The sequence below is a fragment of the Anabrus simplex genome, chromosome 6 (assembly GCF_040414725.1).
Source record: "Anabrus simplex isolate iqAnaSimp1 chromosome 6, ASM4041472v1, whole genome shotgun sequence".
Lineage (NCBI taxonomy): Eukaryota > Metazoa > Arthropoda > Insecta > Orthoptera > Tettigoniidae > Anabrus > Anabrus simplex.
This window is the reverse complement of record NC_090270.1, coordinates 168,651,240-168,665,474: the sequence shown is the minus strand read 5'-3', so window position 1 is coordinate 168,665,474 and position 14,235 is coordinate 168,651,240. Positions and strand designations below refer to the sequence as shown.

Here is a 14,235-nt window from a genome sequence, read left to right as displayed (position 1 = left end):
GGAGCGGCTACAAAAGACGTCTGTTCTCCATATTAGGAGCGGCCTGCAAGTTTTGGCTGGCAGTAGCTCTAAAATGCCTTTGGGAGTGGCGAACCCATCTTAATAAAAGCCCATATGATGACAAGTGTACTGAAGCCTCGGAAAATGCCAGGGCATTCCCCACAAGCAACGTGCAAAATGCTAGAGCATTCCCCACAAGTGATGTGCGATTCTTGTGATGCTGGGAGGAATGTGAGAAATGGGTGACCAGCAACCAAATACATCAAGATAGCGACCATCAATGTAGTCACACTAACAGGGAAAGTGGAAGAAATTGTAGATTTTATGGTTGACAAAGATATAGCATTGTTGGGAATCAGTGAGACCAAATGGAAAGGAAAAGGTGAGAGGAAACTAAAGAAAGGATACACCTTATACTAACCTTATACTATAGTGGAGGAAGAGAAGCCAAAAATGGTGTAGGCCTCATAATAAGAAAAGACCTAAAGGAATACCTAGAATTGGTGGAAAACATAAATGACAGGTTGATTAAGATCAAATTGAGACTTGAAACTGGTGTTACAGATATAATTCAAGGGTATAGTCCACAAACAGGAAATACAGATACAGATCTAGAGGAATACCTTGAATATCTGGAAGACCATATACAGGACAAACAGGTTGTGATCATAGGAGACATGAATGCCCAAGTAGGTCAGGAAAGAAAAGGAAATGAAGAGATTTTTTAAATTTTTTTTATTATTTGCTTTACGTTGCACCGACACAGATAGGTCTTACGGCGATGATGGGGCAGGAAGGGGCTAGGAGTGGGAAGGAAGCGGCCGGGGCCTTAATTAAGGTACAGCCCCAGCATTTGCCTGGTGTGAAAATGGGAAACCACGGAAAACCATCTTCAGGGCTGCCGACAGTGGGGTTCGAACCCACGATCTCCCGAATACTGGATACTGGCCGCACTTATGCAACTGCAGCTATCGAGCTCGGTGAATGAAGAGATTATAGGTCCAATTGGATATGGGAAGATAAACAAGGCTGGAGATATTTTGGTAGACTTTTGTAGAAGAAATTAGCTGATCATTGGTAACACATGGTCTCAAAAGAAAAACAGTCAGAAGATAACAAGATATAGTTGGGCTAACAAAATCAAAACTCTCATAGATTACATTTTGGTCGAGAAAGGTAACGGGAAAATGTTGGTAGATGTAACCGTCCTCCCAAGTGAATCTTTCAAAGGAGATCACTGACTTGTGATAGCTAAGTTAAAGATAGGAAAGTTACAAAAGATGACTGAGATTAGGCAGAGAAAACTAAGGGTATGGAAATTGCAGGAGAAGGAAATAAATGAAGAGTTCCAGACACACATTAAAACACATATACTTAAGGAAAACATCAGAAGGGCCGAAGAAGAATGGGCATATTTTAAAACAGACATGGTCGATTCTGCAGAAAAGACCTGTGGAAGAGTATCAGGAAGGAAGAAAGATTAAAGGGTAAAAGATATAGTTAAAAGGAAGAAACAAGCTTGGAAAAGATGGCTGAGAAACAGAACAACAGAATGCAAAACAGAATGCAGGCACTGCAGAGCACCAGTGTGGATTCAGAAGAGGCAGGTCCACATTTGACCTAATATTTACATTGCGTCAAATGATGGAAAGGTATTGGGAATATGAAAAGGACGTAGTAGTAACGTTTCTAGATATTGAAAAGGCATATGACAGTGTCCCAAGAAATTTGGTATGGAAAACATTGACAGAGGCACAGATTGGGAATGAAACAATGCAGATGGTAATAGCATTTATCAAAATTGCAAAAGCTGTGTTAGAACCAAAGTGGGTCAAACTGAATGGTTCAGAGTTGAGACAGGCTTACGACAGGGAAGTGTATTATAATACCAATATAATGGTCCGTTATTGGACATTATAAATTTTCCAGCTAACTCATTCTTGGTTGCCTGCGTTTCACCCTCGTGTGCTAAGTTAGGCTCGTCAGTTGGGACTTAGCACACCACCCAAGACGCAAGGCTAGTGCATACCGTGGAGGCCACTGCATAGGCTACTTTGAGCCACCAGCAGTGCCAATGCACTATGAGAGCTATGTCTCATTTTCAAATATGATGCCTGCCTGGCCATCAAATGATGTAGGTTCCTCACGGGAATCAACATCTACATCAGGGAAGTGTATTGTCACCCTTATTCTTCATTATCATCATGGATAGAACTCTACATAATATCATGGAGAAGATGATGGATGAGCAAATAAAGTCTATGCTCTTTGCTGATGACATTGTAGTTTGGGGAGATAATGAAGAGGAAGTACAGACACAAGATGAATTATGGAATGAGGAGATAAGAAATTTTGGACTGAAGATCAGTACTACGAAAAGTAAGACTTTGATCATGACAAGATGTAACAGAAAACCCAGGGGAGTGATAGAAATAGGAGATGAACCTCTTGAAGTAGTGAAAAATTTAAAATATTTTGGGCAGCGTGATGTCACAAGATGGAAATTGGGATGGAGAAATTGATTTAAGAATACAGCAGTGTGCAAGTTTCTACCTGTGTGTGAGAGACATTGTATGGAACAAAGATGTGCCAATGAAGTGCAAGAAGATTTTATACTCATCCTATTATAAACCTATACTGAACTATGATTCAGCAGCCTGGATGTTAACTAAGCAGAACCGAAGTAATATACAAGCAGCTGAAATGAAGTTCTTGAGGAGCATGCAGGGAAAGACAAGACAAGATAGAATACGAAATGCGGAAATAAGGAGAAGAATGGGAGTGTGTAAACTTCAAGAAGAGATTGATATAGCAAAGCTAAAATGGTTTGGACACTTGATGAGAATGCCAGGAGAGAGAAAATCAAAGAGAACATTCATGGATACAGAGACTGGAAAGAGGCCTGGGGGATGTCCTAGAATGAGATGAAGGAGCTCTGTCGTGGACTGTATTGCAAATAGAGGAGTCGATAGCAATAAAGTACTAGATGAGGAATGGTGGAAAGATCGAGTAAGGTGGAGGTCTTTGGTACACTACCCTACCCAGAGAGAATCTTGGAAAAGGGAATAGATGAAGAAGAAAAGAGTAATATTAATAGAGAAATTTGATATTTCCTGTTTGGTCCATTTAATATTGCTAGGCCACGGAATATAAGATGTTCCCTCCTAGTCAGAAATACCCAATAAGCACAGTTAAGAAAAGTTGTACTCCACAAATGTTTGACTTTGATTAAAATATTACTCATCTTGTTTTAAAAATTTACTCACTGGTTTGTTGTTACAAGAAGGGCCTTAATATACTTTGAGAAACTTCTTTCTACATCACACAATGTAACAGGGATATACTTCAACAGGATAATTTCATTGAATTCTGGTTTTCCACTAAAAAATGTCAGCAACTAAACACAAACTTGTCAAGCACACATTGTAATTTTTCCCTAATCTTGTAAACTACTTTGCCCTGTTCTCTCAAAAACTCACTTTCAGTTTGCTTCACAATGCTTAGTGCATCACACAATTACATACCCACAGTTTCGAGGTGAGTGATGGATTTTGATATCACAGAGAAATTTGATCTTATATAGGCTAGGTTTCTTGACATGGTTTCTTGACTCGATCTTATACAGTTTTGAGTGAAGATGAATAACTTCTGTCAAAGTTTCTGAAGATCTTCCCAATCTCGCTGTAGATTGTGCAACAGTAGTTTGCAGCATGAAGCTAAATCCCTCACTGTGTTAGAATGGGCTGTGGGGGAATGGGTAGTGATGGCCCATTTCTTTAAACTTCTGCATGTGAAGTGGAGATGTAACGAATATATTCTTGCTGTTAGCAATGAATATGTTGACTTCATGCCTTTGCTGGCAGGACCTAGTGTTTACAGTGCACTATGTCTTCTGGTATGGGCTAAAGCAATTTTGTTACTTTCATTGATCTGTCTCTGTCTTATCCTTGGCTTTGACAATATGAAAGTGACTGAGGTATGAGCGATGCTAGTAATGCCATTCCTTCTGCAGCCAGTCCCTGCTATCAGTGGTGTGAAAATGTTGCTCATAGGGTCGGTTGGTGCATGCATATCAGTGGGCTCGGCAGACTGATATGTAATAGCAACTTCTGGCTCGGTGAGGAAAGCAACGGGAAACTACCTCACTCCTCATTTCCCTAGTACGCCTCTCCAGTGATGCCTAGGCCATCTATGACAGCTGATGGCAGAGCTGTTGAGGATCCAACCAGCCTTAGGGCTGAAGACTGAACATACATACATACATGTTGACTTCAGGGTAGTTCCCTCCAACCTGATCAGCCACTCTGTGTTGGGCATGCCCAAGACATGTGCCATTTTGGGATACAGAATCTGAAGACATTTTGTAGCTTTCAACATGTAAGGAGTAGCATTCATTTGAAGAGGAACACATTCTCGCATTCTACTTTACCGGGCCACAAAAAAAGAAATCATCACAGTGTCAAAAACAACAATGTTGGAGGAGTTGTTCACCCTATCCAACTCCTCACATATCCACAGTCATATTTCTTCTGGCTGGTCACATTTAAGAGTGCTTACAAGAACATTTGCCACATATCTACCATATATGTAGATGACCCATATTTTGTTGTTGCCAACAATATTTTTTACTTTTTTACTTGGATTGTCATAGCAGGAAGTCAGATAGTTCTTTGTTAATGTGGACTTGGAGGCAATGGGATAAGTCGTATACTTTTTTAAGAACATTTAGAAAACTGAGATGCAATGCTTGATGGAGATGAACTGCTGTGCAGTTTTCCGAACAGCAATCACTGTCTGCTTTCTGTGACAAATTATCATTTTACAGAGCTTTTGTATTAAACAGTACTGCAATGTTGTTGCACTCTAAAATGTTTCTCAACTGCAATTTTCAAATCATATTTTACAAAATAAAATATATCCATCAGTACTAAAATACTTTTCATCGGAATCTCAAGCAAAACCTTGCAACCTCGCACTATCAGATCACTTTACTTTATGCTTCTTGAAACTACACTGAAGTACTCATTAGCAGAGATAAAAGGATACTGTACAGGGGCTAAGATAGGGTGTGGCCGAAATTCCTTTCCAACACTCCAAAGAACAGGGTAACTGAAAGGGAAGGAAGAAGAGACGGAGAGAAAAGTAGCTATTTGTTTCTTTTTCATGCACAGTGAATCATACTTTTGGCATCTCAAATGATCTCATGCTGTTCCAGGTGTATAACAGAACCTTTCACCTACAGGCTTTGACAGCACATTCCTGGTAAATCTTGCTACCATCAAGTGAAGGTTGGCAAACAGACTTCCTTAGATCAACTACACAAATATTATGAAATGATATTTAGAACAATATCTTGTTAAATGTTAAGTAAAATACATGAATAAAAGTATGCTCTTAGTTGACATTTTGGCCAAAATATTACCTAACACCAAAATATGGTCAAATATGCATTTATATGACCAATACAAACTGCTTCATTGTCTTCACAAATGTTACAAACATGCTTAAATTTACTTAAAGCATGGAAAAACAAGCTACGATAAAAATATTTCAAGCTATAAAAATCTGATTCCTAGTAATAAACCTTGATTTAACCAGTGGTGATTTAAGGAACAGAAATATAGACTTTCATCAAAGTATGAAAATAATTACATTGTGGATGAAGAAAATACTGTAGAAGATCTTTGCTGCAGTAGAAAAAAAATATGGTGAGAGCAGAATCATAATATACTCAGCGGTATAGACACTGAATGGAACACTAACAGAATTTAAGAGAAGTAAACTGCAATTGTTGGGGCATGTGAAATGAATGGAAAACCATAACTAGGGGTGTTGAGGAGGTACATTTTCAGAAGATGGACGTTGGAGCAGAGGCAGACTGAGAAAGATATTGTTAGAAAACATGAAGGCAGTTTTACATCGCATGGAAAGTCACAGTCACAGGACCGAGGAGAATGAACAAAGGTTGTTAAAGAGACCAGGTGAGTAACATAAAATATGAAGAGGTTGCTGAGTTCAAAATGTTATCATACTATTTAAGAACTCATTGTTGGAGTAAAGTTAGGCTATGTAGGCTTTATTTGTGAAACTTTTGAAAACGATAATGTTTTCGGTTTCATGTCCTGCTAACTACCTTTATTGTTTTCTGAGACATCAAGGCTAGCATATCTGAGTACCTTCAAATACAACCAGACTGAGCTGGGATTGAACCCACCAACTTAGGCTCAGAAGGCTAGTGTTTCTACTACCTAAGCCATTCAGCCTGGAAAAGCTTTTGTCTTGTCTCTGGACCTGCATAATCATTATTTTCATATCCTTTTGTCCAGTTTCTGCCAAGTCGGGGTGTTGATAGCACTTCTTCACCGTTGCCTCTCCTTCCACCACTTCACTTCAGTAATTGTATTCCAGTCCAGTCTTCTTTTTCTTATACTGTTCTTGACAGAGTCCATCTATCTTGCTCTGGGCCTCCCTCTCACCCTCTTTCCTTCTATCTTACTCTCCAACACTTGTTTTGGTATCCTTCCCTTCTTCATCCTCATAACATGTCCAAACCATCTCAAGTTATTCTGCTCTATCTTATCACTCAGTTTTTCTACTCCCATCTCTTTTCTTACCTCAACATTTCTTACTCTGTCTCTCCTTGTATTCCCTACCACACTCCTCAGGAACTTCATCTCACTGGAAAAGTCCAAGTCTCTGATGCAAACGTTAATATATGGGTATAGTACATCTTGTACATTATCTCTTTACATTTCATAGGAACTTTCTTGTTGCACACCAGGTTCCTTACATTCTGGTAGAATGTACTTCCCACTTGTACCCTTCTGTTGATCTCCTTATCCAACCTTGCATCTTGTATTATTTCACTTCCCAAATATTTGAAGTATTCAACAAGCTCAAGGTTTTGTCCCTTGATACTAACAATAACAATTCCTTCTCTTTCTCCTCTTGTCATCACCAGTGATGTGCTCATCTCTGCACTAATTTTCATACCATATTTCTCAACATTGCTATTTAAAGCCTCTAGCTTGATTCACATTTCTGTATTGTTGACTCCCCAGATCATTGTCATCAGGAAACAACAATATTTCCATATTCCCTCCATATCTTCGTTTCTTTTAGAATTTCATCCTTAACCATTATAAACATAAGTGGAGACAATACACTTCCCTGTCTTAATCATGTCAGCGTTTTCCGGGCTTGTAGGCCGTACTCCAGGAGCGAGTGAATGTCTCGACGTTTCACCGAAGACTGCGTTCGGCATTGTCAAGGGTTCCGACTGACTTCGATAGCACTCAGTGGAATGAAGTGCTGTTGTAACTCCACCTATTTATATAGTGCAGGGTACGGTACACTGCTTGCCTCTTGCCTGCCATGGTGGGGGGCGTTCACTGATTGGCTGTTCTTCGGCCAATGGTTGAAGCGTTAGGGAGCCCGGTGAACATTGACCTGCCTTGGCAGAGACAGGCAGCTGATCACCCGTTGCTTTCTTCTGGCCGGCCACGGCTATCGTGACCTTCAGGATTTAGAGCTTTCAAGACTGGAAACCAGGCTTTGTTTACCCGTTCAGATTCCTCCTTACGGTTGAAGCTGTTGGTGTGCTTTAGGATTTCAATGGCTTCCCTCTGTAGCCGGGCATGATAAGACACAGTAGTTGACAGTACTTCGGTGTTGCTGTACTGTATGTCATGGCCTGCTAGCAGCGAGTGTTCAGTGACTGATGATCTATCTGTCTGTCCCAGCCGGCTATGTCTGTTATGCTCCTTCAGTCGTGTGGCAATACTGTGTTTGGTAGTGCCTATGTATACCTGGTCGCAGCTGCACGGGATCTTGTAGACACCTGCTGTGGAGAGAGGATGGCGCTTGTCTTTGGCAGACCTAAGCAGTTCCTGGATTTTCTTCGTCAGCCTGTATATGGTTTTAACCCCATGAGACTCCAGTAGCCTCCCTATCTGTCAGTTACTTTCTCGATATACGGCAGAAAGGCTTTAGCTGCCAGCCGCTCCTCTTCATTTTTCATGGTTGTTGGAAGTCTGGAATGGAGTGCTCGCTGAATATCTTTAGGGCTGTACCCGTTAGTGAGCAGGGCCCTGTTCACGTTGCTGAGTTCTTCGATTACGTGCTGAGGTTGACAAATTCTCTTAGCAATGGGCCATAGAGGTACGTTGTCCTTTGTATCTTGGGCAAGCCATATAGCCTCGTAGGTAGAGCTTCACTTCTGGAGGTTTCCCTCTTCACAATGTCTGGCAATGAAGAGGCCTTAATAAGGCTGTTGGTGTTACGAAGAATCCGATTGGTTGGATCTTTCGGTAGTCTGCGGGAGGGCTAATCCTGAAGGACATGATAGCCGTGGCAGGCCAGAAGAAAGCAATGGGTTATCAGCTGCTTGTCTCCGCCAAGGCAGGTCAATGTACACCGGGCTCCCTAACACTTCAACCATTGGCCGAAGAACAGCCAATCAGTGACCGCCTCCCACCATGGCAGCCAATAGGCGAGCAGCGTACCATATCCTGCACTATATAAATAGGTGGAATTACAACAGCACTTCATTCCACTGAGAGCTTCGCCGCTATCGAAGTCAGTTTGAACCCTGACAATGCCGAACGCAGTCTTCGGTGAAACATTGGGACATTCATTCACCCCTGGACCGTGGTCTACAAGCCCGGAAAACGCTGACATGGTTTGTAACACCGGCCGTGAAAGCCTCAAGTGCTACATGAATCGCCTCTACGGGGAGAAAATTTCAAACTCACTCCTCTTGTCTTCCCTCACTTTTCTTCTCCGATGCAGAGATTCCGGTATAGTGCCCAAATTTCTGAGAATGAAGAGACCGTTCAGCTCTGCCCCGTCACATCGCATTTACGATAGAACGGAGCGCTCACTGCTGCGGGAACATATATGCTCCACACGCAAGTAGCTCGCTACTGTCGACCAGGCGCTTTTACAGCTGCATTATATTCTGAGTGCCACACTTTCACCAAAGGACTGGGAAAAAGCAGATTGTATCACCTACTCTTCCATGACTTTGACATTCGATCAGTCGACCAACTGGCAGAAGAATAATTTCAAGCGATATCAAGAGAAGCATCCCGCGCCCAAGACTATGCCTGCCTTGGATACCTCATGGACAATCATCAACCTGACTAGCCATTGCCTGTACGAGGCAGAAACCTCTCTACTGGCTAAAGGAGGAAACTTTGCGGTTACCCCTCCTTCGATTCCCGTAGAGGAGATCGTTGCGAATATCGAAGCTGCTATTCGCAATTTACTATCTGACCAGGCAGAAGAAATCTGAAATGAAGCCTCACGGATACTGAGAAAGGTACCAGCACCGAAGAGCAACCTCACGGCTCAAGAGAGGAAGGCCACCAAAACTCTGAACACGGACAAGAGTGTACTCATTCTTCCCGCGGATAAAGGAAACGCCACTGTCATCATGGTTACTAATGATTACACTGCGAAGATGTCGGAGTTTTTGGATCCAAAGACCTACCGCAGACTACCGAAAGATCCAACCAATCGGATTCTTCGTAACACCAACAGCCTTATTAAGGCCTCTTCATTGCCAGACAGTGTGAAGAGGGAAACCTCCAGAAGTGAAGCTCTACCTTCGAGGCTATATGACTTGCCCAAGATACACAAGGACAATGTACCTCTGTGGCCCATTGTGAGTGCTATTGGATCACCGAACTACGATATTGCTAAACATCTGGCCACCTTACTGCAACCTTACATCGGTGGCACACAGTCGTACGTCAGAGACTCGGGCCACTTCATAGAAAAACTGAATAACATCCAACTAGAAGCCGAAGACCTGCTTGTCAGCTTTGACGTGGTCTCACTCTTCACTAAGGTACCTGTGACTGAGGCCATGGACCACATCGCTCAGATTTTTTCCGAGGACATTACCAACTTGTTCAACCACTGCCTCACGACAAGCTATTTTCTGTGGAATGGCAATTTCTATGAACAAGTGGACGGCGTCGCCATGGGCAGTCCTCTGAGTCCGGTGACAGAAAATTTCTTTATGGAAAAGTTCGAAGAAACAGCACTTGAGACCGCACCACTGAAACCTAAGGTATGGCTGCGCTTTGTAGATGACACCTTTGTGATCTGGAGCCATGGAAAGGAACAATTACAGCTGTTTCTACAGCATCTGAATAGTATTAACACCAGTATTCAGTTCACTATGGAGACAGAAAATGCGGGCAAGCTCCCTATCCTCAATGTTCTGGTAATGAAGACTGCCGATTTAAACTTGGGACACACCGTATACCGCAAGCCGACCCACACAGACCGCTATCTTCAGAAGACGTCCAACCGCCACCCACGACAAAAATACGGAGTGATTAAGACGCTAGCCGACCGTGCTAAGAGAATTTGTCAACCTCAGCACTTAAACAAAGAACTCAGCAACATGAACAGGGCCCTGCTCACTAACGGGTACAGCCCTAAAGATATTCAGCGAGCACTCCATCCCAGACTTCCAACAACCATGAAAAATGAAGAGGAGCGGCTGGCAGCTGAAGCCTTTCTGCCGTATATCGAGAAAGTAACTGACAGAATAGGGAGGCTACTGGAGTCCCATGGGGTTAAAACCATATACAGGCCGACGAAGAAAATCCAGGAACTGCTTAGGTCTGCCAAAGACTTCTGGAGGTTTCCCTCTTCACAATGTCTGGCAATGAAGAGGCCTTAATAAGGCTGTTGGTGTTACGAAGAATCCGATTGGTTGGATCTTTCGGTAGTCTGCGGGAGGGCTAATCCTGAAGGACACGATAGCCGTGGCAGGCCAGAAGAAAGCAACGGGTGATCAGCTGCCTGTCACCGCCAAGGCAGGTCAATGTACACCGGGCTCCCTAACGCTTCAATCATTGGCCGAAGAACAGCCAATCAAACCTCCACCATGGCAGCCAATAGGTGAGCAGCATACCATATCCTGCACTATATAAATAGGTGGAATTACAACAGCACTTCATTCCACTGAGAGCTTCGCTGCTATCGAAGTCAGTCGGAACCCCTGACAATGCCGAACGCAGTCTTCGGTGAAACGTCGGGACATTCACTCGCTCCTGGACCACGGCCTACAAGCCCAGAAAACGCTGACATATTTGTAACGCCGGCCGTGAAAGCCTCAATTGCTTCCCTGTCTTAGTCCAATTTGGTTTCTAAACCAATCTGTTCTCCACACTGGAGTCTGGACACAACTGAAACAATTCTCATACATTGCTTTCACTACGGTACTTCCCTTGATTGCCTTCCACATCCTTTTCTATCCCGGGTTTTCTGCATCTTTTCTCTATTAACACTACTGTATACCTTCTCTAGATCAAGAAATACCATTACCAGATCTTTTCCATATTCCCACTGTTTTTCCATCAGTAATCTCATGGTGAATATAGGGTCTATCGTAATGATAATGAGTAGATGTAGAGGTAATTAATGTAGTTAAGTAGTTTTAAGAGAGATGTAGTAGCTATTGTTTGTTTGTTTTTTTGTTTCGCTCTGTCTTTATTGCCTGTAAGCCGATGGTGTATACTAGGGTGGGCAATAAAGATGTGTATGTATGTACTTTTAATTTCCTGAAACTTAATCTTACTTCCTTCTTTCCTATCTCTATTCCATTTTTACCATGCTTCTTTTGTTTTATAACTTCTTTCACTTTTCATTCCACCAAGGTGTCTCCTTTTCCTTCACTCTTGCCAAAGTTCTGCCACATATCTTCCCTGCACAGCTTAAAAAGGTGTTTTTATATTTGAACCATTCTTCTTCTACACTTTCTATTTCTGATATAGAGATGTGCTGTTTTAATTCCTCGTGAAATTTTTCCTGAGTTCTTTTATCTTTTAATTTCCATACTTTTATTTTCTTCTGTTTTATTTCTACTAGGGGCTGCCTGGTGGAGGCAGTAAAGGCGTGCTCGGTTCGCCCGGAAGGACGTGGGTTCGAATCCCCGTCAGGAAGTCGTAAAATTTAAGAAACAACATTTCCACTTCCGGAGGTGCATATGGCCCTGAGGTTCACTCAGCCTACACCAAAAATGAGTACCAGGTTAATTCCTGGGGACAAAGGCAGCTGGGTGTATAGCTAACCACTCTACCCCATCACGTGCCGAGGTTAACAATGGTGGAAGCCTTTACCTTCCACTCCTCCACGGGCCTTCATGGCCTGTACGGAGGTGACTTTGCTTTCCTTTTTTGTTTCTTCTAGTCTTGCAATTTTACCCAGTTTCAATTTTGCTACCCCACTACTCTCTGGTCTCCATCAAATGCTTCACATGGTAGTGCTGTTACACCCATTAACAGTTTACGATTTAAATTCTCAACCAAAAAATAATCAATAACTGCTTTTGTCCTTCTTTCATGCCAGCCATATCTAGTAATCTTTCCACCATTCTTCTTTCTAAACCAAAGTGTTACCCAGAATCATTCTATTTCTCTCACAAAAATCAATCAACTTATCTCCCTCACTTAGGGTTACCAACTGAAAATTTCCAAATGCAGGACATTGCTTAGCAAAATGCAGGACATTTAAGAAAAATGCCTGACAATTTCAATTGATAACAAAATTATACATATATTACACACAACGTTTTACAAAAGTAAATACCTTACTTAATGATCAGTCCTTGCTGCAGTTCATTTCCTTGCAGCTGTATTTTTCAACAGAACCTACTTTTGAAAGAAGATGCAAGTTATTTTCTTGAAGTACTTATTTATAAAATTCTTCACATGACACATCTTTGAAATTGAACTTCACAAGTAACATTCCTTTCACTGATTCTACCAACAAACGGTTCCTTTCCTTTGTCCATTGAGCATTTATGAATGAAAACACACATTCAGTGGAGGCATTGCTGCCTGGTATGGCAAAGAAAAACTGGCAAATGTTCAAAAGTTCAGAAAATACCTCAATGTTCTGGCACTTATTAAAAAAAAAACAGACCATTGTTGGTCTAGTGTTGTATCTTTATGCATAACTGGTCGAATAATTTTGAATAATCTATTTCTACACCTTTTGACTGTAAGTACTGAATACATGGTAAAATATCATCAAAGCTGAGGTCTCAAATGTTTTGAAGTTTCAACCATTTGAAACACTTGAATACCTCTATCCATTTATCCAAGTACTCAGTGCAGGTTGAATAGAAACAAGATACATTCTCCATAAACACTTTGCATTCTTTATTCAAACCATCTTCTGAAAATGTATTTAACATCTGTCTGACTTTAAGGGGAATGAATTGACCTTCAAGTCTGCCTTTCAATGAATATTGGACAGATTCTAATAGTTCAAGCACTTCTACAACTGAATTATGTTCTTTCTCAAGTGACAAAATTTTATAGTGAAAAATGTGCATGGTTGAGGAAAGAAGCAGAAGATAGAGCTCTGAAAAGTCATTTTCAAGGAAGTTTCTAATTGACGAAGGCACTGACTTCTTACCCTGAGAAAGAAAGTAGGATTTCAGAGCTGGGAACAATTGCAGGATTCTTTCAACTGCTGGATACAATGTTAACCACCTAGTCTTAGAATGATTTAAAAGCTGCAGATAATTTACATCAACAAATTCACACAAGTCTTTCCGTTCCTGAGTGCGCACTGCATATATATGAAAGAAATTGAAAATTTTCATCACCACAGACTCAATATCAACAGGAAGAGCATCAGCCCCAAGTTGCAAACAGTTATGTAGAATGTGAGCAAGACATCCAACACCTACTATGTTTTCATTCAAGTCTTTTTTGAGAGCAGAGAATACATTCTTCCCTTCCCTGCGTGCAAGGCCTCCAAAATTAAAATTGGCATTGTCTCCAGAAAATGCAATGCATCTAGAAGTAATTTTATGCTTTTTGAGAGTATCTGAAATATAGGAGGAAATACATTCAGAACTTTCATTTGGACATGCTTGTAAATCAAGAACTTTTATCTGAATGCCATTATTTTTGTAATCAAAGAATTGGATGACAATTGGAAACAGCTTTAGTGCACCATCATTGCTTGCATCTGTTCCCAGGCCAAAAAATGAAACTTTATTGTTAAGAGTTTTATTTATATCTGTCGAGTGAGGAGCAATAACATTTTTTTCTTTGCGTTTAGGCCATCTGTGGACCACAGTGCTTGTGTTCTAGCTGTGTTTTTGTCATCATCTGCCCCTTTTAGCATACTGGATTGTGTTCTTAGTGGCCTCTTGAGCCTTCCTGTTGGCCCAGTATTCCTTCATTTTCTCGCTGAATT

General features: G+C 41.4%; 1 protein-coding gene across 1 annotated transcript in view; it reads right to left on the bottom strand.

The window, feature by feature from the left end:
* LOC136875921 (uncharacterized) overlaps positions 1-14,235 on the bottom strand; it is a 163,537-nt gene that overhangs the window by 72,577 nt on the left and 76,725 nt on the right. The gene's annotated exons all lie outside the window — the stretch shown is intronic.